Source organism: Oncorhynchus clarkii, chromosome 16, assembly GCF_045791955.1.
Source record: "Oncorhynchus clarkii lewisi isolate Uvic-CL-2024 chromosome 16, UVic_Ocla_1.0, whole genome shotgun sequence".
NCBI classification, from domain to species: Eukaryota; Metazoa; Chordata; class Actinopteri; order Salmoniformes; family Salmonidae; genus Oncorhynchus; species Oncorhynchus clarkii.
The window spans coordinates 22,642,345-22,668,093 of NC_092162.1; the positions used below are offsets into that span (position 1 = coordinate 22,642,345).

The 25,749-nt window shown below is 42.9% G+C and overlaps 42 non-coding genes across 42 annotated transcripts; 20 read left to right on the forward strand and 22 right to left on the reverse strand.

Moving 5' to 3' along the window:
• Nucleotides 1-13: 13 nt before the first annotated feature.
• trnak-uuu (transfer RNA lysine (anticodon UUU)) lies at nt 14-86 on the reverse strand. Its single transcript has one exon. It is a non-coding gene; the product is annotated as a tRNA-Lys (tRNA).
• A 166-nt stretch (nt 87-252) lies between these two features.
• Nucleotides 253-324, forward strand: trnaw-cca (transfer RNA tryptophan (anticodon CCA)). Its single transcript has one exon. It is a non-coding gene; the product is annotated as a tRNA-Trp (tRNA).
• An 878-nt stretch (nt 325-1,202) lies between these two features.
• Nucleotides 1,203-1,275, reverse strand: trnak-uuu (transfer RNA lysine (anticodon UUU)). Its single transcript has one exon. It is a non-coding gene; the product is annotated as a tRNA-Lys (tRNA).
• A 166-nt stretch (nt 1,276-1,441) lies between these two features.
• Nucleotides 1,442-1,513, forward strand: trnaw-cca (transfer RNA tryptophan (anticodon CCA)). Its single transcript has one exon. It is a non-coding gene; the product is annotated as a tRNA-Trp (tRNA).
• An 878-nt stretch (nt 1,514-2,391) lies between these two features.
• trnak-uuu (transfer RNA lysine (anticodon UUU)) lies at nt 2,392-2,464 on the reverse strand. The gene has a single exon. It is a non-coding gene; the product is annotated as a tRNA-Lys (tRNA).
• Nucleotides 2,465-2,630: 166 nt separating this feature from the next.
• Nucleotides 2,631-2,702, forward strand: trnaw-cca (transfer RNA tryptophan (anticodon CCA)). The gene has a single exon. It is a non-coding gene; the product is annotated as a tRNA-Trp (tRNA).
• An 878-nt stretch (nt 2,703-3,580) lies between these two features.
• trnak-uuu (transfer RNA lysine (anticodon UUU)) lies at nt 3,581-3,653 on the reverse strand. Its single transcript has one exon. It is a non-coding gene; the product is annotated as a tRNA-Lys (tRNA).
• A 166-nt stretch (nt 3,654-3,819) lies between these two features.
• On the forward strand, nt 3,820-3,891 carry trnaw-cca (transfer RNA tryptophan (anticodon CCA)). Its single transcript has one exon. It is a non-coding gene; the product is annotated as a tRNA-Trp (tRNA).
• Nucleotides 3,892-4,769: 878 nt separating this feature from the next.
• trnak-uuu (transfer RNA lysine (anticodon UUU)) lies at nt 4,770-4,842 on the reverse strand. The gene has a single exon. It is a non-coding gene; the product is annotated as a tRNA-Lys (tRNA).
• Nucleotides 4,843-5,008: 166 nt separating this feature from the next.
• Nucleotides 5,009-5,080, forward strand: trnaw-cca (transfer RNA tryptophan (anticodon CCA)). Its single transcript has one exon. It is a non-coding gene; the product is annotated as a tRNA-Trp (tRNA).
• Nucleotides 5,081-5,958: 878 nt separating this feature from the next.
• Nucleotides 5,959-6,031, reverse strand: trnak-uuu (transfer RNA lysine (anticodon UUU)). The gene has a single exon. It is a non-coding gene; the product is annotated as a tRNA-Lys (tRNA).
• Nucleotides 6,032-6,197: 166 nt separating this feature from the next.
• On the forward strand, nt 6,198-6,269 carry trnaw-cca (transfer RNA tryptophan (anticodon CCA)). The gene has a single exon. It is a non-coding gene; the product is annotated as a tRNA-Trp (tRNA).
• An 878-nt stretch (nt 6,270-7,147) lies between these two features.
• Nucleotides 7,148-7,220, reverse strand: trnak-uuu (transfer RNA lysine (anticodon UUU)). Its single transcript has one exon. It is a non-coding gene; the product is annotated as a tRNA-Lys (tRNA).
• A 166-nt stretch (nt 7,221-7,386) lies between these two features.
• trnaw-cca (transfer RNA tryptophan (anticodon CCA)) lies at nt 7,387-7,458 on the forward strand. Its single transcript has one exon. It is a non-coding gene; the product is annotated as a tRNA-Trp (tRNA).
• An 877-nt stretch (nt 7,459-8,335) lies between these two features.
• trnak-uuu (transfer RNA lysine (anticodon UUU)) lies at nt 8,336-8,408 on the reverse strand. The gene has a single exon. It is a non-coding gene; the product is annotated as a tRNA-Lys (tRNA).
• Nucleotides 8,409-8,574: 166 nt separating this feature from the next.
• trnaw-cca (transfer RNA tryptophan (anticodon CCA)) lies at nt 8,575-8,646 on the forward strand. The gene has a single exon. It is a non-coding gene; the product is annotated as a tRNA-Trp (tRNA).
• An 878-nt stretch (nt 8,647-9,524) lies between these two features.
• Nucleotides 9,525-9,597, reverse strand: trnak-uuu (transfer RNA lysine (anticodon UUU)). The gene has a single exon. It is a non-coding gene; the product is annotated as a tRNA-Lys (tRNA).
• Nucleotides 9,598-9,763: 166 nt separating this feature from the next.
• On the forward strand, nt 9,764-9,835 carry trnaw-cca (transfer RNA tryptophan (anticodon CCA)). Its single transcript has one exon. It is a non-coding gene; the product is annotated as a tRNA-Trp (tRNA).
• Nucleotides 9,836-10,713: 878 nt separating this feature from the next.
• On the reverse strand, nt 10,714-10,786 carry trnak-uuu (transfer RNA lysine (anticodon UUU)). Its single transcript has one exon. It is a non-coding gene; the product is annotated as a tRNA-Lys (tRNA).
• A 166-nt stretch (nt 10,787-10,952) lies between these two features.
• trnaw-cca (transfer RNA tryptophan (anticodon CCA)) lies at nt 10,953-11,024 on the forward strand. The gene has a single exon. It is a non-coding gene; the product is annotated as a tRNA-Trp (tRNA).
• An 878-nt stretch (nt 11,025-11,902) lies between these two features.
• On the reverse strand, nt 11,903-11,975 carry trnak-uuu (transfer RNA lysine (anticodon UUU)). The gene has a single exon. It is a non-coding gene; the product is annotated as a tRNA-Lys (tRNA).
• Nucleotides 11,976-13,082: 1,107 nt separating this feature from the next.
• trnak-uuu (transfer RNA lysine (anticodon UUU)) lies at nt 13,083-13,155 on the reverse strand. The gene has a single exon. It is a non-coding gene; the product is annotated as a tRNA-Lys (tRNA).
• A 166-nt stretch (nt 13,156-13,321) lies between these two features.
• Nucleotides 13,322-13,393, forward strand: trnaw-cca (transfer RNA tryptophan (anticodon CCA)). Its single transcript has one exon. It is a non-coding gene; the product is annotated as a tRNA-Trp (tRNA).
• Nucleotides 13,394-14,253: 860 nt separating this feature from the next.
• On the reverse strand, nt 14,254-14,326 carry trnak-uuu (transfer RNA lysine (anticodon UUU)). Its single transcript has one exon. It is a non-coding gene; the product is annotated as a tRNA-Lys (tRNA).
• Nucleotides 14,327-15,442: 1,116 nt separating this feature from the next.
• On the reverse strand, nt 15,443-15,515 carry trnak-uuu (transfer RNA lysine (anticodon UUU)). Its single transcript has one exon. It is a non-coding gene; the product is annotated as a tRNA-Lys (tRNA).
• A 166-nt stretch (nt 15,516-15,681) lies between these two features.
• trnaw-cca (transfer RNA tryptophan (anticodon CCA)) lies at nt 15,682-15,753 on the forward strand. Its single transcript has one exon. It is a non-coding gene; the product is annotated as a tRNA-Trp (tRNA).
• An 877-nt stretch (nt 15,754-16,630) lies between these two features.
• On the reverse strand, nt 16,631-16,703 carry trnak-uuu (transfer RNA lysine (anticodon UUU)). The gene has a single exon. It is a non-coding gene; the product is annotated as a tRNA-Lys (tRNA).
• Nucleotides 16,704-16,869: 166 nt separating this feature from the next.
• trnaw-cca (transfer RNA tryptophan (anticodon CCA)) lies at nt 16,870-16,941 on the forward strand. The gene has a single exon. It is a non-coding gene; the product is annotated as a tRNA-Trp (tRNA).
• Nucleotides 16,942-17,819: 878 nt separating this feature from the next.
• Nucleotides 17,820-17,892, reverse strand: trnak-uuu (transfer RNA lysine (anticodon UUU)). The gene has a single exon. It is a non-coding gene; the product is annotated as a tRNA-Lys (tRNA).
• A 166-nt stretch (nt 17,893-18,058) lies between these two features.
• Nucleotides 18,059-18,130, forward strand: trnaw-cca (transfer RNA tryptophan (anticodon CCA)). Its single transcript has one exon. It is a non-coding gene; the product is annotated as a tRNA-Trp (tRNA).
• Nucleotides 18,131-19,008: 878 nt separating this feature from the next.
• trnak-uuu (transfer RNA lysine (anticodon UUU)) lies at nt 19,009-19,081 on the reverse strand. Its single transcript has one exon. It is a non-coding gene; the product is annotated as a tRNA-Lys (tRNA).
• A 166-nt stretch (nt 19,082-19,247) lies between these two features.
• trnaw-cca (transfer RNA tryptophan (anticodon CCA)) lies at nt 19,248-19,319 on the forward strand. Its single transcript has one exon. It is a non-coding gene; the product is annotated as a tRNA-Trp (tRNA).
• An 877-nt stretch (nt 19,320-20,196) lies between these two features.
• On the reverse strand, nt 20,197-20,269 carry trnak-uuu (transfer RNA lysine (anticodon UUU)). Its single transcript has one exon. It is a non-coding gene; the product is annotated as a tRNA-Lys (tRNA).
• Nucleotides 20,270-20,435: 166 nt separating this feature from the next.
• On the forward strand, nt 20,436-20,507 carry trnaw-cca (transfer RNA tryptophan (anticodon CCA)). The gene has a single exon. It is a non-coding gene; the product is annotated as a tRNA-Trp (tRNA).
• An 872-nt stretch (nt 20,508-21,379) lies between these two features.
• trnak-uuu (transfer RNA lysine (anticodon UUU)) lies at nt 21,380-21,452 on the reverse strand. The gene has a single exon. It is a non-coding gene; the product is annotated as a tRNA-Lys (tRNA).
• Nucleotides 21,453-21,618: 166 nt separating this feature from the next.
• On the forward strand, nt 21,619-21,690 carry trnaw-cca (transfer RNA tryptophan (anticodon CCA)). Its single transcript has one exon. It is a non-coding gene; the product is annotated as a tRNA-Trp (tRNA).
• Nucleotides 21,691-22,568: 878 nt separating this feature from the next.
• On the reverse strand, nt 22,569-22,641 carry trnak-uuu (transfer RNA lysine (anticodon UUU)). The gene has a single exon. It is a non-coding gene; the product is annotated as a tRNA-Lys (tRNA).
• A 166-nt stretch (nt 22,642-22,807) lies between these two features.
• trnaw-cca (transfer RNA tryptophan (anticodon CCA)) lies at nt 22,808-22,879 on the forward strand. Its single transcript has one exon. It is a non-coding gene; the product is annotated as a tRNA-Trp (tRNA).
• An 878-nt stretch (nt 22,880-23,757) lies between these two features.
• trnak-uuu (transfer RNA lysine (anticodon UUU)) lies at nt 23,758-23,830 on the reverse strand. The gene has a single exon. It is a non-coding gene; the product is annotated as a tRNA-Lys (tRNA).
• A 166-nt stretch (nt 23,831-23,996) lies between these two features.
• Nucleotides 23,997-24,068, forward strand: trnaw-cca (transfer RNA tryptophan (anticodon CCA)). Its single transcript has one exon. It is a non-coding gene; the product is annotated as a tRNA-Trp (tRNA).
• An 860-nt stretch (nt 24,069-24,928) lies between these two features.
• On the reverse strand, nt 24,929-25,001 carry trnak-uuu (transfer RNA lysine (anticodon UUU)). The gene has a single exon. It is a non-coding gene; the product is annotated as a tRNA-Lys (tRNA).
• A 166-nt stretch (nt 25,002-25,167) lies between these two features.
• trnaw-cca (transfer RNA tryptophan (anticodon CCA)) lies at nt 25,168-25,239 on the forward strand. The gene has a single exon. It is a non-coding gene; the product is annotated as a tRNA-Trp (tRNA).
• The last annotated feature ends 510 nt before the right edge of the window (nt 25,240-25,749 follow it).

Genomic DNA, 25,749 nt, shown 5'->3' on the forward strand with positions numbered 1-25,749 from the left:
AACATTAAAGGATCGCCCGAACAGGGACTTGAACCCTGGACCCTCAGATTAAAAGTCTGATGCTCTACCGACTGAGCTATCCGGGCTCTGCTTTTGCTTATTTTCATACACCTAACCCGCCGGGCAGAGGCACGTGCTGACGAGGGGGCATTGTCAGATGGTACATTTCCCCAGAGAACCAAGTCTTCATTCCAAATGATACAGTCAACGAAATCTGAACTAGGCATCCCCTCCAAAAAACACATTGTACAAGACCTCGTGGCGCAAAGGTAGCGCGTCTGACTCCAGATTAGAAGGTTGCGTGTTCAAATCACGTTGTGGTCAGGGATTTTATCTGTGCAATCTCTGCCTTCTTTACACAGCGAAGTCAATGAATCAGCACAAGAACCAATGTGGCTTTACAGAAACCACAAAACCAATGCTGCTTAAGATCACAATTGTCTCTCACAGAAGCATGGCACACTGCAAATTCCTAAATAAGATGATGCTGTGTGATTGACAGACTTAAATCAGTCTTCGAACAGGGAGTTGAACCTCTTTTGGCTTGGAGGCAGTATTTCGGCATATGGATGAGAAGCGTGCCCTGTTACTCAGGCCCAGAAGCTCGGATATGCATATAATTGGTAGATGTGGATATAAAACACTCTAAAGTTTCCAAAACTGTTAAAATCCTGTCTGTGAGTATAACAGAACTGATACGGCAGGCGAAAATCTGAGGAAAATCATTCCAGGAAGTGCGATTTTTTTTTGATGTGGGTAGTTTTCAATTGAATGCTTATTGAGTTTCTAATGGGTTCGGACCCAGATTGCAGTTCCTATGGCTTCCACTAGATGTCAACAGTCTTTAGACATTGTTTCAGGCTTCTTTTCTGAAAAATTACGAAGAACGAGACCTTTCTGTCAGTGCTTAGGAAGCATGCAGTGCTGTTTTGGGAGCGTGACCGTTGTTTTTCCTTTCTATTGAATACGCTATTGTCCGGTTGAAATATGATCAATTATTAAGACAATAGACAACCTGAGGATTCATTTTAACATCGTTTGACATGTTTCTACAAACTTTATCGGTACTATGAGGATGTCTTCAGACTAAGCTGTTTTGGCTCTGTGAGTGTTTTGTCCTCAGGTCGAACATGTCATGGAAAGTCAAGGAAAATGCAAGTTCAGAAAGACAGCGTAGTGAAGAAAGGTGAACATTAAAGGATCGCCCGAACAGGGACTTGAACCCTGGACCCTCAGATTAAAAGTCTGATGCTCTACCGACTGAGCTATCCGGGCTCTGCTTTTGCTTATTTTCATACACCTAACCCGCCGGGCAGAGGCACGTGCTGACGAGGGGGCATTGTCAGATGGTACATTTCCCCAGAGAACCAAGTCTTCATTCCAAATGATACAGTCAACGAAATCTGAACTAGGCATCCCCTCCAAAAAACACATTGTACAAGACCTCGTGGCGCAAAGGTAGCGCGTCTGACTCCAGATCAGAAGGTTGCGTGTTCAAATCACGTCGTGGTCAGGGATTTTATCTGTGCAATCTCTGCCTTCTTTACACAGCGAAGTCAATGAATCAGCACAAGAACCAATGTGGCTTTACAGAAACCACAAAACCAATGCTGCTTAAGATCACAATTGTCTCTCACAGAAGCATGGCACACTGCAAATTCCTAAATAAGATGATGCTGTGTGATTGACAGACTTAAATCAGTCTTCGAACAGGGAGTTGAACCTCTTTTGGCTTGGAGGCAGTATTTCGGCATATGGATGAGAAGCGTGCCCTGTTACTCAGGCCCAGAAGCTCGGATATGCATATAATTGGTAGATGTGGATATAAAACACTCTAAAGTTTCCAAAACTGTTAAAATCCTGTCTGTGAGTATAACAGAACTGATACGGCAGGCGAAAATCTGAGGAAAATCATTCCAGGAAGTGCGATTTTTTTTTGATGTGGGTAGTTTTCAATTGAATGCTTATTGAGTTTCTAATGGGTTCGGACCCAGATTGCAGTTCCTATGGCTTCCACTAGATGTCAACAGTCTTTAGACATTGTTTCAGGCTTCTTTTCTGAAAAATTACGAAGAACGAGACCTTTCTGTCAGTGCTTAGGAAGCATGCAGTGCTGTTTTGGGAGCGTGACCGTTGTTTTTCCTTTCTATTGAATACGCTATTGTCCGGTTGAAATATGATCAATTATTAAGACAATAGACAACCTGAGGATTCATTTTAACATCGTTTGACATGTTTCTACAAACTTTATCGGTACTATGAGGATGTCTTCAGACTAAGCTGTTTTGGCTCTGTGAGTGTTTTGTCCTCAGGTCGAACATGTCATGGAAAGTCAAGGAAAATGCAAGTTCAGAAAGACAGCGTAGTGAAGAAAGGTGAACATTAAAGGATCGCCCGAACAGGGACTTGAACCCTGGACCCTCAGATTAAAAGTCTGATGCTCTACCGACTGAGCTATCCGGGCTCTGCTTTTGCTTATTTTCATACACCTAACCCGCCGGGCAGAGGCACGTGCTGACGAGGGGGCATTGTCAGATGGTACATTTCCCCAGAGAACCAAGTCTTCATTCCAAATGATACAGTCAACGAAATCTGAACTAGGCATCCCCTCCAAAAAACACATTGTACAAGACCTCGTGGCGCAAAGGTAGCGCGTCTGACTCCAGATCAGAAGGTTGCGTGTTCAAATCACGTCGTGGTCAGGGATTTTATCTGTGCAATCTCTGCCTTCTTTACACAGCGAAGTCAATGAATCAGCACAAGAACCAATGTGGCTTTACAGAAACCACAAAACCAATGCTGCTTAAGATCACAATTGTCTCTCACAGAAGCATGGCACACTGCAAATTCCTAAATAAGATGATGCTGTGTGATTGACAGACTTAAATCAGTCTTCGAACAGGGAGTTGAACCTCTTTTGGCTTGGAGGCAGTATTTCGGCATATGGATGAGAAGCGTGCCCTGTTACTCAGGCCCAGAAGCTCGGATATGCATATAATTGGTAGATGTGGATATAAAACACTCTAAAGTTTCCAAAACTGTTAAAATCCTGTCTGTGAGTATAACAGAACTGATACGGCAGGCGAAAATCTGAGGAAAATCATTCCAGGAAGTGCGATTTTTTTTTGATGTGGGTAGTTTTCAATTGAATGCTTATTGAGTTTCTAATGGGTTCGGACCCAGATTGCAGTTCCTATGGCTTCCACTAGATGTCAACAGTCTTTAGACATTGTTTCAGGCTTCTTTTCTGAAAAATTACGAAGAACGAGACCTTTCTGTCAGTGCTTAGGAAGCATGCAGTGCTGTTTTGGGAGCGTGACCGTTGTTTTTCCTTTCTATTGAATACGCTATTGTCCGGTTGAAATATGATCAATTATTAAGACAATAGACAACCTGAGGATTCATTTTAACATCGTTTGACATGTTTCTACAAACTTTATCGGTACTATGAGGATGTCTTCAGACTAAGCTGTTTTGGCTCTGTGAGTGTTTTGTCCTCAGGTCGAACATGTCATGGAAAGTCAAGGAAAATGCAAGTTCAGAAAGACAGCGTAGTGAAGAAAGGTGAACATTAAAGGATCGCCCGAACAGGGACTTGAACCCTGGACCCTCAGATTAAAAGTCTGATGCTCTACCGACTGAGCTATCCGGGCTCTGCTTTTGCTTGTTTTCATACACCTAACCCGCCGGGCAGAGGCACGTGCTGACGAGGGGGCATTGTCAGATGGTACATTTCCCCAGAGAACCAAGTCTTCATTCCAAATGATACAGTCAACGAAATCTGAACTAGGCATCCCCTCCAAAAAACACATTGTACAAGACCTCGTGGCGCAAAGGTAGCGCGTCTGACTCCAGATTAGAAGGTTGCGTGTTCAAATCACGTTGTGGTCAGGGATTTTATCTGTGCAATCTCTGCCTTCTTTACACAGCGAAGTCAATGAATCAGCACAAGAACCAATGTGGCTTTACAGAAACCACAAAACCAATGCTGCTTAAGATCACAATTGTCTCTCACAGAAGCATGGCACACTGCAAATTCCTAAATAAGATGATGCTGTGTGATTGACAGACTTAAATCAGTCTTCGAACAGGGAGTTGAACCTCTTTTGGCTTGGAGGCAGTATTTCGGCATATGGATGAGAAGCGTGCCCTGTTACTCAGGCCCAGAAGCTCGGATATGCATATAATTGGTAGATGTGGATATAAAACACTCTAAAGTTTCCAAAACTGTTAAAATCCTGTCTGTGAGTATAACAGAACTGATACGGCAGGCGAAAATCTGAGGAAAATCATTCCAGGAAGTGCGATTTTTTTTTGATGTGGGTAGTTTTCAATTGAATGCTTATTGAGTTTCTAATGGGTTCGGACCCAGATTGCAGTTCCTATGGCTTCCACTAGATGTCAACAGTCTTTAGACATTGTTTCAGGCTTCTTTTCTGAAAAATTACGAAGAACGAGACCTTTCTGTCAGTGCTTAGGAAGCATGCAGTGCTGTTTTGGGAGCGTGACCGTTGTTTTTCCTTTCTATTGAATACGCTATTGTCCGGTTGAAATATGATCAATTATTAAGACAATAGACAACCTGAGGATTCATTTTAACATCGTTTGACATGTTTCTACAAACTTTATCGGTACTATGAGGATGTCTTCAGACTAAGCTGTTTTGGCTCTGTGAGTGTTTTGTCCTCAGGTCGAACATGTCATGGAAAGTCAAGGAAAATGCAAGTTCAGAAAGACAGCGTAGTGAAGAAAGGTGAACATTAAAGGATCGCCCGAACAGGGACTTGAACCCTGGACCCTCAGATTAAAAGTCTGATGCTCTACCGACTGAGCTATCCGGGCTCTGCTTTTGCTTATTTTCATACACCTAACCCGCCGGGCAGAGGCACGTGCTGACGAGGGGGCATTGTCAGATGGTACATTTCCCCAGAGAACCAAGTCTTCATTCCAAATGATACAGTCAACGAAATCTGAACTAGGCATCCCCTCCAAAAAACACATTGTACAAGACCTCGTGGCGCAAAGGTAGCGCGTCTGACTCCAGATCAGAAGGTTGCGTGTTCAAATCACGTCGTGGTCAGGGATTTTATCTGTGCAATCTCTGCCTTCTTTACACAGCGAAGTCAATGAATCAGCACAAGAACCAATGTGGCTTTACAGAAACCACAAAACCAATGCTGCTTAAGATCACAATTGTCTCTCACAGAAGCATGGCACACTGCAAATTCCTAAATAAGATGATGCTGTGTGATTGACAGACTTAAATCAGTCTTCGAACAGGGAGTTGAACCTCTTTTGGCTTGGAGGCAGTATTTCGGCATATGGATGAGAAGCGTGCCCTGTTACTCAGGCCCAGAAGCTCGGATATGCATATAATTGGTAGATGTGGATATAAAACACTCTAAAGTTTCCAAAACTGTTAAAATCCTGTCTGTGAGTATAACAGAACTGATACGGCAGGCGAAAATCTGAGGAAAATCATTCCAGGAAGTGCGATTTTTTTTTGATGTGGGTAGTTTTCAATTGAATGCTTATTGAGTTTCTAATGGGTTCGGACCCAGATTGCAGTTCCTATGGCTTCCACTAGATGTCAACAGTCTTTAGACATTGTTTCAGGCTTCTTTTCTGAAAAATTACGAAGAACGAGACCTTTCTGTCAGTGCTTAGGAAGCATGCAGTGCTGTTTTGGGAGCGTGACCGTTGTTTTTCCTTTCTATTGAATACGCTATTGTCCGGTTGAAATATGATCAATTATTAAGACAATAGACAACCTGAGGATTCATTTTAACATCGTTTGACATGTTTCTACAAACTTTATCGGTACTATGAGGATGTCTTCAGACTAAGCTGTTTTGGCTCTGTGAGTGTTTTGTCCTCAGGTCGAACATGTCATGGAAAGTCAAGGAAAATGCAAGTTCAGAAAGACAGCGTAGTGAAGAAAGGTGAACATTAAAGGATCGCCCGAACAGGGACTTGAACCCTGGACCCTCAGATTAAAAGTCTGATGCTCTACCGACTGAGCTATCCGGGCTCTGCTTTTGCTTGTTTTCATACACCTAACCCGCCGGGCAGAGGCACGTGCTGACGAGGGGGCATTGTCAGATGGTACATTTCCCCAGAGAACCAAGTCTTCATTCCAAATGATACAGTCAACGAAATCTGAACTAGGCATCCCCTCCAAAAAACACATTGTACAAGACCTCGTGGCGCAAAGGTAGCGCGTCTGACTCCAGATTAGAAGGTTGCGTGTTCAAATCACGTTGTGGTCAGGGATTTTATCTGTGCAATCTCTGCCTTCTTTACACAGCGAAGTCAATGAATCAGCACAAGAACCAATGTGGCTTTACAGAAACCACAAAACCAATGCTGCTTAAGATCACAATTGTCTCTCACAGAAGCATGGCACACTGCAAATTCCTAAATAAGATGATGCTGTGTGATTGACAGACTTAAATCAGTCTTCGAACAGGGAGTTGAACCTCTTTTGGCTTGGAGGCAGTATTTCGGCATATGGATGAGAAGCGTGCCCTGTTACTCAGGCCCAGAAGCTCGGATATGCATATAATTGGTAGATGTGGATATAAAACACTCTAAAGTTTCCAAAACTGTTAAAATCCTGTCTGTGAGTATAACAGAACTGATACGGCAGGCGAAAATCTGAGGAAAATCATTCCAGGAAGTGCGATTTTTTTTTGATGTGGGTAGTTTTCAATTGAATGCTTATTGAGTTTCTAATGGGTTCGGACCCAGATTGCAGTTCCTATGGCTTCCACTAGATGTCAACAGTCTTTAGACATTGTTTCAGGCTTCTTTTCTGAAAAATTACGAAGAACGAGACCTTTCTGTCAGTGCTTAGGAAGCATGCAGTGCTGTTTTGGGAGCGTGACCGTTGTTTTTCCTTTCTATTGAATACGCTATTGTCCGGTTGAAATATGATCAATTATTAAGACAATAGACAACCTGAGGATTCATTTTAACATCGTTTGACATGTTTCTACAAACTTTATCGGTACTATGAGGATGTCTTCAGACTAAGCTGTTTTGGCTCTGTGAGTGTTTTGTCCTCAGGTCGAACATGTCATGGAAAGTCAAGGAAAATGCAAGTTCAGAAAGACAGCGTAGTGAAGAAAGGTGAACATTAAAGGATCGCCCGAACAGGGACTTGAACCCTGGACCCTCAGATTAAAAGTCTGATGCTCTACCGACTGAGCTATCCGGGCTCTGCTTTTGCTTGTTTTCATACACCTAACCCGCCGGGCAGAGGCACGTGCTGACGAGGGGGCATTGTCAGATGGTACATTTCCCCAGAGAACCAAGTCTTCATTCCAAATGATACAGTCAACGAAATCTGAACTAGGCATCCCCTCCAAAAAACACATTGTACAAGACCTCGTGGCGCAAAGGTAGCGCGTCTGACTCCAGATTAGAAGGTTGCGTGTTCAAATCACGTTGTGGTCAGGGATTTTATCTGTGCAATCTCTGCCTTCTTTACACAGCGAAGTCAATGAATCAGCACAAGAACCAATGTGGCTTTACAGAAACCACAAAACCAATGCTGCTTAAGATCACAATTGTCTCTCACAGAAGCATGGCACACTGCAAATTCCTAAATAAGATGATGCTGTGTGATTGACAGACTTAAATCAGTCTTCGAACAGGGAGTTGAACCTCTTTTGGCTTGGAGGCAGTATTTCGGCATATGGATGAGAAGCGTGCCCTGTTACTCAGGCCCAGAAGCTCGGATATGCATATAATTGGTAGATGTGGATATAAAACACTCTAAAGTTTCCAAAACTGTTAAAATCCTGTCTGTGAGTATAACAGAACTGATACGGCAGGCGAAAATCTGAGGAAAATCATTCCAGGAAGTGCGATTTTTTTTGATGTGGGTAGTTTTCAATTGAATGCTTATTGAGTTTCTAATGGGTTCGGACCCAGATTGCAGTTCCTATGGCTTCCACTAGATGTCAACAGTCTTTAGACATTGTTTCAGGCTTCTTTTCTGAAAAATTACGAAGAACGAGACCTTTCTGTCAGTGCTTAGGAAGCATGCAGTGCTGTTTTGGGAGCGTGACCGTTGTTTTTCCTTTCTATTGAATACGCTATTGTCCGGTTGAAATATGATCAATTATTAAGACAATAGACAACCTGAGGATTCATTTTAACATCGTTTGACATGTTTCTACAAACTTTATCGGTACTATGAGGATGTCTTCAGACTAAGCTGTTTTGGCTCTGTGAGTGTTTTGTCCTCAGGTCGAACATGTCATGGAAAGTCAAGGAAAATGCAAGTTCAGAAAGACAGCGTAGTGAAGAAAGGTGAACATTAAAGGATCGCCCGAACAGGGACTTGAACCCTGGACCCTCAGATTAAAAGTCTGATGCTCTACCGACTGAGCTATCCGGGCTCTGCTTTTGCTTATTTTCATACACCTAACCCGCCGGGCAGAGGCACGTGCTGACGAGGGGGCATTGTCAGATGGTACATTTCCCCAGAGAACCAAGTCTTCATTCCAAATGATACAGTCAACGAAATCTGAACTAGGCATCCCCTCCAAAAAACACATTGTACAAGACCTCGTGGCGCAAAGGTAGCGCGTCTGACTCCAGATCAGAAGGTTGCGTGTTCAAATCACGTCGTGGTCAGGGATTTTATCTGTGCAATCTCTGCCTTCTTTACACAGCGAAGTCAATGAATCAGCACAAGAACCAATGTGGCTTTACAGAAACCACAAAACCAATGCTGCTTAAGATCACAATTGTCTCTCACAGAAGCATGGCACACTGCAAATTCCTAAATAAGATGATGCTGTGTGATTGACAGACTTAAATCAGTCTTCGAACAGGGAGTTGAACCTCTTTTGGCTTGGAGGCAGTATTTCGGCATATGGATGAGAAGCGTGCCCTGTTACTCAGGCCCAGAAGCTCGGATATGCATATAATTGGTAGATGTGGATATAAAACACTCTAAAGTTTCCAAAACTGTTAAAATCCTGTCTGTGAGTATAACAGAACTGATACGGCAGGCGAAAATCTGAGGAAAATCATTCCAGGAAGTGCGATTTTTTTTTGATGTGGGTAGTTTTCAATTGAATGCTTATTGAGTTTCTAATGGGTTCGGACCCAGATTGCAGTTCCTATGGCTTCCACTAGATGTCAACAGTCTTTAGACATTGTTTCAGGCTTCTTTTCTGAAAAATTACGAAGAACGAGACCTTTCTGTCAGTGCTTAGGAAGCATGCAGTGCTGTTTTGGGAGCGTGACCGTTGTTTTTCCTTTCTATTGAATACGCTATTGTCCGGTTGAAATATGATCAATTATTAAGACAATAGACAACCTGAGGATTCATTTTAACATCGTTTGACATGTTTCTACAAACTTTATCGGTACTATGAGGATGTCTTCAGACTAAGCTGTTTTGGCTCTGTGAGTGTTTTGTCCTCAGGTCGAACATGTCATGGAAAGTCAAGGAAAATGCAAGTTCAGAAAGACAGCGTAGTGAAGAAAGGTGAACATTAAAGGATCGCCCGAACAGGGACTTGAACCCTGGACCCTCAGATTAAAAGTCTGATGCTCTACCGACTGAGCTATCCGGGCTCTGCTTTTGCTTATTTTCATACACCTAACCCGCCGGGCAGAGGCACGTGCTGACGAGGGGGCATTGTCAGATGGTACATTTCCCCAGAGAACCAAGTCTTCATTCCAAATGATACAGTCAACGAAATCTGAACTAGGCATCCCCTCCAAAAAACACATTGTACAAGACCTCGTGGCGCAAAGGTAGCGCGTCTGACTCCAGATCAGAAGGTTGCGTGTTCAAATCACGTCGTGGTCAGGGATTTTATCTGTGCAATCTCTGCCTTCTTTACACAGCGAAGTCAATGAATCAGCACAAGAACCAATGTGGCTTTACAGAAACCACAAAACCAATGCTGCTTAAGATCACAATTGTCTCTCACAGAAGCATGGCACACTGCAAATTCCTAAATAAGATGATGCTGTGTGATTGACAGACTTAAATCAGTCTTCGAACAGGGAGTTGAACTTCTTTTGGCTTGGAGGCAGTATTTCGGCATATGGATGAGAAGCGTGCCCTGTTACTCAGGCCCAGAAGCTCGGATATGCATATAATTGGTAGATGTGGATATAAAACACTCTAAAGTTTCCAAAACTGTTAAAATCCTGTCTGTGAGTATAACAGAACTGATACGGCAGGCGAAAATCTGAGGAAAATCATTCCAGGAAGTGCGATTTTTTTTTGATGTGGGTAGTTTTCAATTGAATGCTTATTGAGTTTCTAATGGGTTCGGACCCAGATTGCAGTTCCTATGGCTTCCACTAGATGTCAACAGTCTTTAGACATTGTTTCAGGCTTCTTTTCTGAAAAATTACGAAGAACGAGACCTTTCTGTCAGTGCTTAGGAAGCATGCAGTGCTGTTTTGGGAGCGTGACCGTTGTTTTTCCTTTCTATTGAATACGCTATTGTCCGGTTGAAATATGATCAATTATTAAGACAATAGACAACCTGAGGATTCATTTTAACATCGTTTGACATGTTTCTACAAACTTTATCGGTACTATGAGGATGTCTTCAGACTAAGCTGTTTTGGCTCTGTGAGTGTTTTGTCCTCAGGTCGAACATGTCATGGAAAGTCAAGGAAAATGCAAGTTCAGAAAGACAGCGTAGTGAAGAAAGGTGAACATTAAAGGATCGCCCGAACAGGGACTTGAACCCTGGACCCTCAGATTAAAAGTCTGATGCTCTACCGACTGAGCTATCCGGGCTCTGCTTTTGCTTATTTTCATACACCTAACCCGCCGGGCAGAGGCACGTGCTGACGAGGGGGCATTGTCAGATGGTACATTTCCCCAGAGAACCAAGTCTTCATTCCAAATGATACAGTCAACGAAATCTGAACTAGGCATCCCCTCCAAAAAACACATTGTACAAGACCTCGTGGCGCAAAGGTAGCGCGTCTGACTCCAGATCAGAAGGTTGCGTGTTCAAATCACGTCGTGGTCAGGGATTTTATCTGTGCAATCTCTGCCTTCTTTACACAGCGAAGTCAATGAATCAGCACAAGAACCAATGTGGCTTTACAGAAACCACAAAACCAATGCTGCTTAAGATCACAATTGTCTCTCACAGAAGCATGGCACACTGCAAATTCCTAAATAAGATGATGCTGTGTGATTGACAGACTTAAATCAGTCTTCGAACAGGGAGTTGAACCTCTTTTGGCTTGGAGGCAGTATTTCGGCATATGGATGAGAAGCGTGCCCTGTTACTCAGGCCCAGAAGCTCGGATATGCATATAATTGGTAGATGTGGATATAAAACACTCTAAAGTTTCCAAAACTGTTAAAATCCTGTCTGTGAGTATAACAGAACTGATACGGCAGGCGAAAATCTGAGGAAAATCATTCCAGGAAGTGCGATTTTTTTTTGATGTGGGTAGTTTTCAATTGAATGCTTATTGAGTTTCTAATGGGTTCGGACCCAGATTGCAGTTCCTATGGCTTCCACTAGATGTCAACAGTCTTTAGACATTGTTTCAGGCTTCTTTTCTGAAAAATTACGAAGAACGAGACCTTTCTGTCAGTGCTTAGGAAGCATGCAGTGCTGTTTTGGGAGCGTGACCGTTGTTTTTCCTTTCTATTGAATACGCTATTGTCCGGTTGAAATATTATCAATTATTAAGACAATAGACAACCTGAGGATTCATTTTAACATCGTTTGACATGTTTCTACAAACTTTATCGGTACTATGAGGATGTCTTCAGACTAAGCTGTTTTGGCTCTGTGAGTGTTTTGTCCTCAGGTCGAACATGTCATGGAAAGTCAAGGAAAATGCAAGTTCAGAAAGACAGCGTAGTGAAGAAAGGTGAACATTAAAGGATCGCCCGAACAGGGACTTGAACCCTGGACCCTCAGATTAAAAGTCTGATGCTCTACCGACTGAGCTATCCGGGCTCTGCTTTTGCTTATTTTCATACACCTAACCGGCTGGGCAGAGGCACGTGCTGACGAGGGGGCATTGTCAGATGGTACATTTCCCAAGAGAACCAGGTCTTCATTCCAAATGATACAGTCAACGAAATCTGAACTAGGCATCCCCTCCAAAAAACACATTGTACAAGACCTAGTGGCGCAAAGGTAGCGCGTCTGACTCCAGATCAGAAGGTTGCGTGTTCAAATCACGTGGTCAGGGATTTTATGTGTGCAATCTCTGCCTTCTTTACACAGCAAAGTCAATGAATCAGCACAAGAACCAATGTGGCTTTACAGAAACCACCAAACCAATGCTGTTTAAGATCACAATTGTCTCTCACAGAAGCATGGCACACTGCAAATTCCTAAATAAGATGATGCTGTGTGATTGACAGACTTAAATCAGTCTTCGAACAGGGAGTTGAACTTCTTTTGGCTTGGAGGCAGTATTTCGGCATATGGATGAGAAGCGTATCCTGTTACTCAGGCCCAGAAGCTCGGATATGCATATAATTGGTAGATGTGGATATAAAACACTCTAAAGTTTCCAAAACTGTTAAAATCATGTCTGTGAGTATAACAGAACTGATAGGCGAAAACCTGAGGAAAATCATTCCAGGAAGTGCGATTTTTTTTGATGTGGGTAGTTTTCAATTGAATGCTTATTGAGTTTCTAATGGGTTCGGACCCAGATTGCAGTTCCTATGGCTTCCACTAGATGTCAACAGTCTTTAGACATTGTTTCAGGCTTCTTTTCTGAAAAATTACGAAGAACGAGACCTTTCTGTCAGTGCTTAGGAAGCATGCAGTGCTGGTTTGGGAGCGTGACCGTTGTTTTTCCTTTCTATTGAATACGCTATTGTCCGGTTGAAATATGATCAATTATTAAGACAATAGACAACCTGAGGATTCATTTTAACATCGTTTGACATGTTTCTACAAACTTTATCGGTACTATGAGGATGTCTTCAGACTAAGCTGTTTTGGCTCTGTGAGTGTTTTGTCCTCAGGTCGAACATGTCATGGAAAGTCAAGGAAAATGCAAGTTCAGAAAGACAGCGTAGTGAAGAAAGGTGAACATTAAAGGATCGCCCGAACAGGGACTTGAACCCTGGACCCTCAGATTAAAAGTCTGATGCTCTACCGACTGAGCTATCCGGGCTCTGCTTTTGCTTATTTTCATACACCTAACCCGCCGGGCAGAGGCACGTGCTGACGAGGGGGCATTGTCAGATGGTACATTTCTCCAGAGAACCAGGTCTTCATTCCAAATGATACAGTCAACGAAATCTGAACTAGGCATCCCCTCCAAAAAACACATTGTACAAGACCTCGTGGCGCAAAGGTAGCGCGTCTGACTCCAGATCAGAAGGTTGCGTGTTCAAATCACGTCGTGGTCAGGGATTTTATCTGTGCAATCTCTGCCTTCTTTACACAGCGAAGTCAATGAATCAGCACAAGAACCAATGTGGCTTTACAGAAACCACAAAACCAATGCTGCTTAAGATCACAATTGTCTCTCACAGAAGCATGGCACACTGCAAATTCCTAAATAAGATGATGCTGTGTGATTGACAGACTTAAATCAGTCTTCGAACAGGGAGTTGAACCTCTTTTGGCTTGGAGGCAGTATTTCGGCATATGGATGAGAAGCGTGCCCTGTTACTCAGGCCCAGAAGCTCGGATATGCATATAATTGGTAGATGTGGATATAAAACACTCTAAAGTTTCCAAAACTGTTAAAATCCTGTCTGTGAGTATAACAGAACTGATACGGCAGGCGAAAATCTGAGGAAAATCATTCCAGGAAGTGCGATTTTTTTTTGATGTGGGTAGTTTTCAATTGAATGCTTATTGAGTTTCTAATGGGTTCGGACCCAGATTGCAGTTCCTATGGCTTCCACTAGATGTCAACAGTCTTTAGACATTGTTTCAGGCTTCTTTTCTGAAAAATTACAAAGAACGAGACCTTTCTGTCAGTCCTTAGGAAGCATGCAGTGCTGGTTTGGGAGCGTGACCGTTGTTTTTCCTTTCTATTGAACACGCTATTGTCCGGTTGAAATATGATCAATTATTAAGACAATAGACAACCTGAGGATTCATTTTAACATCGTTTGACATGTTTCTACAAACTTTATCGGTACTATGAGGATGTCTTCAGACTAAGCTGTTTTGGCTCTGTGAGTGTTTTGTCCTCAGGTCGAACATGTCATGGAAAGTCAAGGAAAATGCAAGTTCAGAAAGACGAACATTAAAGGATCGCCCGAACAGGGACTTGAACCCTGGACCCTCAGATTAAAAGTCTGATGCTCTACCGACTGAGCTATACGGGCTCTGCTTTTGCTTATTTTCATACACCTAACCCGCCGGGCAGAGGCACGTGCTGACGAGGGGGCATTGTCAGATGGTACATTTCCCCAGAGAACCAAGTCTTCATTCCAAATGATACAGTCAACGAAATCTGAACTAGGTATCCCCTCCAAAAAACACATTGTACAAGACCTCGTGGCGCAAAGGTAGCGTGTCTGACTCCAGATTAGAAGGTTGCGTGTTCAAATCACTTTGTGGTCAGGGATTTTATCTGTGCAATCTCTGCCTTCTTTACACAGCGAAGTCAATGAATCAGCACAAGAACCAATGTGGCTTTACAGAAACCACAAAACCAATGCTGCTTAAGATCACAATTGTCTCTCACAGAAGCATGGCACACTGCAAATTCCTAAATAAGATGATGCTGTGTGATTGACAGACTTAAATCAGTCTTCGAACAGGGAGTTGAACCTCTTTTGGCTTGGAGGCAGTATTTCGGCATATGGATGAGAAGCGTGCCCTGTTACTCAGGCCCAGAAGCTCGGATATGCATATAATTGGTAGATGTGGATATAAAACACTCTAAAGTTTCCAAAACTGTTAAAATCCTGTCTGTGAGTATAACAGAACTGATACGGCAGGCGAAAACCTGAGGAAAATCATTCCAGGAAGTGCGATTTTTTTTTGATGTGGGTAGTTTTCAATTGAACGCTTATTGAGTTTCTAATGGGTTCGGACCCAGATTGCAGTTCCTATGGCTTCCACTAGATGTCAACAGTCTTTAGACATTGTTTCAGGCTTCTTTTCTGAAAAATTACGAAGAACGAGACCTTTCTGTCAGTGCTTAGGAAGCATGCAGTGCTGTTTTGGGAGCGTGACCGTTGTTTTTCCTTTCTATTGAATACGCTATTGTCCGGTTGAAATATGATCAATTATTAAGACAATAGACAACCTGAGGATTCATTTTAACATCGTTTGACATGTTTCTACAAACTTTATCGGTACTATGAGGATGTCTTCAGACTAAGCTGTTTTGGCTCTGTGAGTGTTTTGTCCTCAGGTCGAACATGTCATGGAAAGTCAAGGAAAATGCAAGTTCAGAAAGACAGCGTAGTGAAGAAAGGTGAACATTAAAGGATCGCCCGAACAGGGACTTGAACCCTGGACCCTCAGATTAAAAGTCTGATGCTCTACCGACTGAGCTATCCGGGCTCTGCTTTTGCTTATTTTCATACACCTAACCCGCCGGGCAGAGGCACGTGCTGACGAGGGGGCATTGTCAGATGGTACATTTCCCCAGAGAACCAGGTCTTCATTCCAAATGATACAGTCAACGAAATCTGAACTAGGCATCCCCTCCAAAAAACACATTGTACAAGACCTCGTGGCGCAAAGGTAGCGCGTCTGACTCCAGATCAGAAGGTTGCGTGTTCAAATCACGTCGTGGTCAGGGATTTTATGTGTGCAATCTCTGCCTTCTTTACACAGCGAAGTCAATGAATCAGCACAAGAACCAATGTGGCTTTACAGAAACCACCAAACCAATGCTGCTTAAGATCACAATTGTCTCTCACAGAAGCATGGCACACTGCAAATTCCTAAATAAGATGATGCTGTGTGATTGACAGACTTAAATCAGTCTTCGAACAGGGAGTTGAACTTCTTTTGGCTTGGAGGCAGTATTTCGGCATATGGATGAGAAGCGTGCCCTGTTACTCAGGCCCAGAAGCTCGGATATGCATATAATTGGTAGATGTGGATATAAAACACTCTAAAGTTTCCAAAACTGTTAAAATCCTGTCTGTGAGTATAACAGAACTGATACGGCAGGCGAAAATCTGAGGAAAATCATTCCAGGAAGTGCGATTTTTTTTGATGTGGGTAGTTTTCAATTGAATGCTTATTGAGTTTCTAATGGGTTCGGACCCAGATTGCAGTTCCTATGGCTTCCACTAGATGTCAACAGTCTTTAGACATTGTTTCAGGCTTCTTTTCTGAAAAATTACGAAGAACGAGACCTTTCTGTCAGTGCTTAGGAAGCATGCAGTGCTGGTTTGGGAGCGTGACCGTTGTTTTTCCTTTCTATTGAATACGCTATTGTCCGGTTGAAATATGATCAATTATTAAGACAATAGACAACCTGAGGATTCATTTTAACATCGTTTGACATGTTTCTACAAACTTTATCGGTACTATGAGGATGTCTTCAGACTAAGCTGTTTTGGCTCTGTGAGTGTTTTGTCCTCAGGTCGAACATGTCATGGAAAGTCAAGGAAAATGCAAGTTCAGAAAGACAGCGTAGTGAAGAAAGGTGAACATTAAAGGATCGCCCGAACAGGGACTTGAACCCTGGACCCTCAGATTAAAAGTCTGATGCTCTACCGACTGAGCTATCCGGGCTCTGCTTTTGCTTATTTTCATACACCTAACCCGCCGGGCAGAGGCACGTGCTGACGAGGGGGCATTGTCAGATGGTACATTTCCCCAGAGAACCAGGTCTTCATTCCAAATGATACAGTCAACGAAATCTGAACTAGGCATCCCCTCCAAAAAACACATTGTACAAGACCTCGTGGCGCAAAGGTAGCGCGTCTGACTCCAGATCAGAAGGTTGCGTGTTCAAATCACGTCGTGGTCAGGGATTTTATCTGTGCAATCTCTGCCTTCTTTACACAGCGAAGTCAATGAATCAGCACAAGAACCAATGTGGCTTTACAGAAACCACAAAACCAATGCTGCTTAAGATCACAATTGTCTCTCACAGAAGCATGGCACACTGCAAATTCCTAAATAAGATGATGCTGTGTGATTGACAGACTTAAATCAGTCTTCGAACAGGGAGTTGAACTTCTTTTGGCTTGGAGGCAGTATTTCGGCATATGGATGAGAAGCGTGCCCTGTTACTCAGGCCCAGAAGCTCGGATATGCATATAATTGGTAGATGTGGATATAAAACACTCTAAAGTTTCCAAAACTGTTAAAATCCTGTCTGTGAGTATAACAGAACTGATACGGCAGGCGAAAATCTGAGGAAAATCATTCCAGGAAGTGCGATTTTTTTTTGATGTGGGTAGTTTTCAATTGAATGCTTATTGAGTTTCTAATGGGTTCGGACCCAGATTGCAGTTCCTATGGCTTCCACTAGATGTCAACAGTCTTTAGACATTGTTTCAGGCTTCTTTTCTGAAAAATTACGAAGAACGAGACCTTTCTGTCAGTGCTTAGGAAGCATGCAGTGCTGTTTTGGGAGCGTGACCGTTGTTTTTCCTTTCTATTGAATACGCTATTGTCCGGTTGAAATATGATCAATTATTAAGACAATAGACAACCTGAGGATTCATTTTAACATCGTTTGACATGTTTCTACAAACTTTATCGGTACTATGAGGATGTCTTCAGACTAAGCTGTTTTGGCTCTGTGAGTGTTTTGTCCTCAGGTCGAACATGTCATGGAAAGTCAAGGAAAATGCAAGTTCAGAAAGACAGCGTAGTGAAGAAAGGTGAACATTAAAGGATCGCCCGAACAGGGACTTGAACCCTGGACCCTCAGATTAAAAGTCTGATGCTCTACCGACTGAGCTATCCGGGCTCTGCTTTTGCTTATTTTCATACACCTAACCCGCCGGGCAGAGGCACGTGCTGACGAGGGGGCATTGTCAGATGGTACATTTCCCCAGAGAACCAAGTCTTCATTCCAAATGATACAGTCAACGAAATCTGAACTAGGCATCCCCTCCAAAAAACACATTGTACAAGACCTCGTGGCGCAAAGGTAGCGCGTCTGACTCCAGATCAGAAGGTTGCGTGTTCAAATCACGTTGTGGTCAGGGATTTTATCTGTGCAATCTCTGCCTTCTTTACACAGCGAAGTCAATGAATCAGCACAAGAACCAATGTGGCTTTACAGAAACCACAAAACCAATGCTGCTTAAGATCACAATTGTCTCTCACAGAAGCATGGCACACTGCAAATTCCTAAATAAGATGATGCTGTGTGATTGACAGACTTAAATCAGTCTTCGAACAGGGAGTTGAACCTCTTTTGGCTTGGAGGCAGTATTTCGGCATATGGATGAGAAGCGTGCCCTGTTACTCAGGCCCAGAAGCTCGGATATGCATATAATTGGTAGATGTGGATATAAAACACTCTAAAGTTTCCAAAACTGTTAAAATCCTGTCTGTGAGTATAACAGAACTGATACGGCAGGCGAAAACCTGAGGAAAATCATTCCAGGAAGTGCGATTTTTTTTTGATGTGGGTAGTTTTCAATTGAATGCTTATTGAGTTTCTAATGGGTTCGGACCCAGATTGCAGTTCCTATGGCTTCCACTAGATGTCAACAGTCTTTAGACATTGTTTCAGGCTTCTTTTCTGAAAAATTACGAAGAACGAGACCTTTCTGTCAGTGCTTAGGAAGCATGCAGTGCTGTTTTGGGAGCGTGACCGTTGTTTTTCCTTTCTATTGAATACGCTATTGTCCGGTTGAAATATGATCAATTATTAAGACAATAGACAACCTGAGGATTCATTTTAACATCGTTTGACATGTTTCTACAAACTTTATCGGTACTATGAGGATGTCTTCAGACTAAGCTGTTTTGGCTCTGTGAGTGTTTTGTCCTCAGGTCGAACATGTCATGGAAAGTCAAGGAAAATGCAAGTTCAGAAAGACAGCGTAGTGAAGAAAGGTGAACATTAAAGGATCGCCCGAACAGGGACTTGAACCCTGGACCCTCAGATTAAAAGTCTGATGCTCTACCGACTGAGCTATCCGGGCTCTGCTTTTGCTTATTTTCATACACCTAACCCGCCGGGCAGAGGCACGTGCTGACGAGGGGGCATTGTCAGATGGTACATTTCTCCAGAGAACCAGGTCTTCATTCCAAATGATACAGTCAACGAAATCTGAACTAGGCATCCCCTCCAAAAAACACATTGTACAAGACCTCGTGGCGCAAAGGTAGCGCGTCTGACTCCAGATCAGAAGGTTGCGTGTTCAAATCACGTCGTGGTCAGGGATTTTATCTGTGCAATCTCTGCCTTCTTTACACAGCGAAGTCAATGAATCAGCACAAGAACCAATGTGGCTTTACAGAAACCACAAAACCAATGCTGCTTAAGATCACAATTGTCTCTCACAGAAGCATGGCACACTGCAAATTCCTAAATAAGATGATGCTGTGTGATTGACAGACTTAAATCAGTCTTCGAACAGGGAGTTGAACTTCTTTTGGCTTGGAGGCAGTATTTCGGCATATGGATGAGAAGCGTGCCCTGTTACTCAGGCCCAGAAGCTCGGATATGCATATAATTGGTAGATGTGGATATAAAACACTCTAAAGTTTCCAAAACTCTTAAAATCCTGTCTGTGAGTATAACAGAACTGATACGGCAGGCGAAAACCTGAGGAAAATCATTCCAGGAAGTGCGATTTTTTTTGATGTGGGTAGTTTTCAATTGAATGCTTATTGAGTTTCTAATGGGTTCGGACCCAGATTGCAGTTCCTATGGCTTCCACTAGATGTCAACAGTCTTTAGACATTGTTTCAGGCTTCTTTTCTGAAAAATTACGAAGAACGAGACCTTTCTGTCAGTGCTTAGGAAGCATGCAGTGCTGGTTTGGGAGCGTGACCGTTGTTTTTCCTTTCTATTGAATACGCTATTGTCCGGTTGAAATATGATCAATTATTAAGACAATAGACAACCTGAGGATTCATTTTAACATCGTTTGACATGTTTCTACAAACTTTATCGGTACTATGAGGATGTCTTCAGACTAAGCTGTTTTGGCTCTGTGAGTGTTTTGTCCTCAGGTCGAACATGTCATGGAAAGTCAAGGAAAATGCAAGTTCAGAAAGACAGCGTAGTGAAGAAAGGTGAACATTAAAGGATCGCCCGAACAGGGACTTGAACCCTGGACCCTCAGATTAAAAGTCTGATGCTCTACCGACTGAGCTATCCGGGCTCTGCTTTTGCTTATTTTCATACACCTAACCCGCCGGGCAGAGGCACGTGCTGACGAGGGGGCATTGTCAGATGGTACATTTCCCCAGAGAACCAAGTCTTCATTCCAAATGATACAGTCAACGAAATCTGAACTAGGCATCCCCTCCAAAAAACACATTGTACAAGACCTCGTGGCGCAAAGGTAGCGCGTCTGACTCCAGATCAGAAGGTTGCGTGTTCAAATCACGTCGTGGTCAGGGATTTTATCTGTGCAATCTCTGCCTTCTTTACACAGCGAAGTCAATGAATCAGCACAAGAACCAATGTGGCTTTACAGAAACCACCAAACCAATGCTGCTTAAGATCACAATTGTCTCTCACAGAAGCATGGCACACTGCAAATTCCTAAATAAGATGATGCTGTGTGATTGACAGACTTAAATCAGTCTTCGAACAGGGAGTTGAACCTCTTTTGGCTTGGAGGCAGTATTTCGGCATATGGATGAGAAGCGTGCCCTGTTACTCAGGCCCAGAAGCTCGGATATGCATATAATTGGTAGATGTGGATATAAAACACTCTAAAGTTTCCAAAACTGTTAAAATCCTGTCTGTGAGTATAACAGAACTGATAGGCGAAAACCTGAGGAAAATCATTCCAGGAAGTGCGATTTTTTTTGATGTGGGTAGTTTTCAATTGAATGCTTATTGAGTTTCTAATGGGTTCGGACCCAGATTGCAGTTCCTATGGCTTCCACTAGATGTCAACAGTCTTTAGACATTGTTTCAGGCTTCTTTTCTGAAAAATTACGAAGAACGAGACCTTTCTGTCAGTGCTTAGGAAGCATGCAGTGCTGTTTTGGGAGCGTGACCGTTGTTTTTCCTTTCTATTGAATACGCTATTGTCCGGTTGAAATATGATCAATTATTAAGACAATAGACAACCTGAGGATTCATTTTAACATCGTTTGACATGTTTCTACAAACTTTATCGGTACTATGAGGATGTCTTCAGACTAAGCTGTTTTGGCTCTGTGAGTGTTTTGTCCTCAGGTCGAACATGTCATGGAAAGTCAAGGAAAATGCAAGTTCAGAAAGACAGCGTAGTGAAGAAAGGTGAACATTAAAGGATCGCCCGAACAGGGACTTGAACCCTGGACCCTCAGATTAAAAGTCTGATGCTCTACCGACTGAGCTATCCGGGCTCTGCTTTTGCTTATTTTCATACACCTAACCCGCCGGGCAGAGGCACGTGCTGACGAGGGGGCATTGTCAGATGGTACATTTCTCCAGAGAACCAGGTCTTCATTCCAAATGATACAGTCAACGAAATCTGAACTAGGCATCCCCTCCAAAAAACACATTGTACAAGACCTCGTGGCGCAAAGGTAGCGCGTCTGACTCCAGATCAGAAGGTTGCGTGTTCAAATCACGTCGTGGTCAGGGATTTTATGTGTGCAATCTCTGCCTTCTTTACACAGCGAAGTCAATGAATCAGCACAAGAACCAATGTGGCTTTACAGAAACCACCAAACCAATGCTGCTTAAGATCACAATTGTCTCTCACAGAAGCATGGCACACTGCAAATTCCTAAATAAGATGATGCTGTGTGATTGACAGACTTAAATCAGTCTTCGAACAGGGAGTTGAACTTCTTTTGGCTTGGAGGCAGTATTTCGGCATATGGATGAGAAGCGTGCCCTGTTACTCAGGCCCAGAAGCTCGGATATGCATATAATTGGTAGATGTGGATATAAAACACTCTAAAGTTTCCAAAACTGTTAAAATCCTGTCTGTGAGTATAACAGAACTGATACGGCAGGCGAAAACCTGAGGAAAATCATTCCAGGAAGTGCGATTTTTTTTTGATGTGGGTAGTTTTCAATTGAATGCTTATTGAGTTTCTAATGGGTTCGGACCCAGATTGCAGTTCCTATGGCTTCCACTAGATGTCAACAGTCTTTAGACATTGTTTCAGGCTTCTTTTCTGAAAAATTACGAAGAACGAGACCTTTCTGTCAGTGCTTAGGAAGCATGCAGTGCTGGTTTGGGAGCGTGACCGTTGTTTTTCCTTTCTATTGAATACGCTATTGTCCGGTTGAAATATGATCAATTATTAAGACAATAGACAACCTGAGGATTCATTTTAACATCGTTTGACATGTTTCTACAAACTTTATCGGTACTATGAGGATGTCTTCAGACTAAGCTGTTTTGGCTCTGTGAGTGTTTTGTCCTCAGGTCGAACATGTCATGGAAAGTCAAGGAAAATGCAAGTTCAGAAAGACAGCGTAGTGAAGAAAGGTGAACATTAAAGGATCGCCCGAACAGGGACTTGAACCCTGGACCCTCAGATTAAAAGTCTGATGCTCTACCGACTGAGCTATCCGGGCTCTGCTTTTGCTTATTTTCATACACCTAACCCGCCGGGCAGAGGCACGTGCTGACGAGGGGGCATTGTCAGATGGTACATTTCCCCAGAGAACCAGGTCTTCATTCCAAATGATACAGTCAACGAAATCTGAACTAGGCATCCCCTCCAAAAAACACATTGTACAAGACCTCGTGGCGCAAAGGTAGCGCGTCTGACTCCAGATCAGAAGGTTGCGTGTTCAAATCACGTCGTGGTCAGGGATTTTATCTGTGCAATCTCTGCCTTCTTTACACAGCGAAGTCAATGAATCAGCACAAGAACCAATGTGGCTTTACAGAAACCACAAAACCAATGCTGCTTAAGATCACAATTGTCTCTCACAGAAGCATGGCACACTGCAAATTCCTAAATAAGATGATGCTGTGTGATTGACAGACTTAAATCAGTCTTCGAACAGGGAGTTGAACTTCTTTTGGCTTGGAGGCAGTATTTCGGCATATGGATGAGAAGCGTGCCCTGTTACTCAGGCCCAGAAGCTCGGATATGCATATAATTGGTAGATGTGGATATAAAACACTCTAAAGTTTCCAAAACTGTTAAAATCCTGTCTGTGAGTATAACAGAACTGATACGGCAGGCGAAAATCTGAGGAAAATCATTCCAGGAAGTGCGATTTTTTTTTGATGTGGGTAGTTTTCAATTGAATGCTTATTGAGTTTCTAATGGGTTCGGACCCAGATTGCAGTTCCTATGGCTTCCACTAGATGTCAACAGTCTTTAGACATTGTTTCAGGCTTCTTTTCTGAAAAATTACGAAGAACGAGACCTTTCTGTCAGTGCTTAGGAAGCATGCAGTGCTGTTTTGGGAGCGTGACCGTTGTTTTTCCTTTCTATTGAATACGCTATTGTCCGGTTGAAATATGATCAATTATTAAGACAATAGACAACCTGAGGATTCATTTTAACATCGTTTGACATGTTTCTACAAACTTTATCGGTACTATGAGGATGTCTTCAGACTAAGCTGTTTTGGCTCTGTGAGTGTTTTGTCCTCAGGTCGAACATGTCATGGAAAGTCAAGGAAAATGCAAGTTCAGAAAGACAGCGTAGTGAAGAAAGGTGAACATTAAAGGATCGCCCGAACAGGGACTTGAACCCTGGACCCTCAGATTAAAAGTCTGATGCTCTACCGACTGAGCTATCCGGGCTCTGCTTTTGCTTATTTTCATACACCTAACCCGCCGGGCAGAGGCACGTGCTGACGAGGGGGCATTGTCAGATGGTACATTTCCCCAGAGAACCAAGTCTTCATTCCAAATGATACAGTCAACGAAATCTGAACTAGGCATCCCCTCCAAAAAACACATTGTACAAGACCTCGTGGCGCAAAGGTAGCGCGTCTGACTCCAGATTAGAAGGTTGCGTGTTCAAATCACGTTGTGGTCAGGGATTTTATCTGTGCAATCTCTGCCTTCTTTACACAGCGAAGTCAATGAATCAGCACAAGAACCAATGTGGCTTTACAGAAACCACAAAACCAATGCTGCTTAAGATCACAATTGTCTCTCACAGAAGCATGGCACACTGCAAATTCCTAAATAAGATGATGCTGTGTGATTGACAGACTTAAATCAGTCTTCGAACAGGGAGTTGAACCTCTTTTGGCTTGGAGGCAGTATTTCGGCATATGGATGAGAAGCGTGCCCTGTTACTCAGGCCCAGAAGCTCGGATATGCATATAATTGGTAGATGTGGATATAAAACACTCTAAAGTTTCCAAAACTGTTAAAATCCTGTCTGTGAGTATAACAGAACTGATACGGCAGGCGAAAATCTGAGGAAAATCATTCCAGGAAGTGCGATTTTTTTTTGATGTGGGTAGTTTTCAATTGAATGCTTATTGAGTTTCTAATGGGTTCGGACCCAGATTGCAGTTCCTATGGCTTCCACTAGATGTCAACAGTCTTTAGACATTGTTTCAGGCTTCTTTTCTGAAAAATTACGAAGAACGAGACCTTTCTGTCAGTGCTTAGGAAGCATGCAGTGCTGTTTTGGGAGCGTGACCGTTGTTTTTCCTTTCTATTGAATACGCTATTGTCCGGTTGAAATATGATCAATTATTAAGACAATAGACAACCTGAGGATTCATTTTAACATCGTTTGACATGTTTCTACAAACTTTATCGGTACTATGAGGATGTCTTCAGACTAAGCTGTTTTGGCTCTGTGAGTGTTTTGTCCTCAGGTCGAACATGTCATGGAAAGTCAAGGAAAATGCAAGTTCAGAAAGACGAACATTAAAGGATCGCCCGAACAGGGACTTGAACCCTGGACCCTCAGATTAAAAGTCTGATGCTCTACCGACTGAGCTATCCGGGCTCTGCTTTTGCTTATTTTCATACACCTAACCCGCCGGGCAGAGGCACGTGCTGACGAGGGGGCATTGTCAGATGGTACATTTCTCCAGAGAACCAGGTCTTCATTCCAAATGATACAGTCAACGAAATCTGAACTAGGCATCCCCTCCAAAAAACACATTGTACAAGACCTCGTGGCGCAAAGGTAGCGCGTCTGACTCCAGATCAGAAGGTTGAGTGTTCAAATCACGTCGTGGTCAGGGATTTTATGTGTGCAATCTCTGCCTTCTTTACACAGCAAAGTCAATGAATCAGCACAAGAACCAATGTGGCTTTACAGAAACCACCAAACCAATGCTGCTTAAGATCACAATTGTCTCTCACAGAAGCATGGCACACTGCAAATTCCTAAATAAGATGATGCTGTGTGATTGACAGACTTAAATCAGTCTTCGAACAGGGAGCTGAACTTCTTTTGGCTTGGAGGCAGTATTTCGGCATATGGATGAGAAGCGTGCCCTGTTACTCAGGCCCAGAAGCTCGGATATGCATATAATTGGTAGATGTGGATATAAAACACTCTACAGTTTCCAAAACTGTTAAAATCCTGTCTGTGAGTATAACAGAACTGATAGGCGAAAACCTGAGGAAAATCATTCCAGGAAGTGCGATTTTTTTTTGATGTGGGTAGTTTTCAATTGAATGCTTATTGAGTTTCTAATGGGTTCGGACCCAGATTGCAGTTCCTATGGCTTCCACTAGATGTCAAC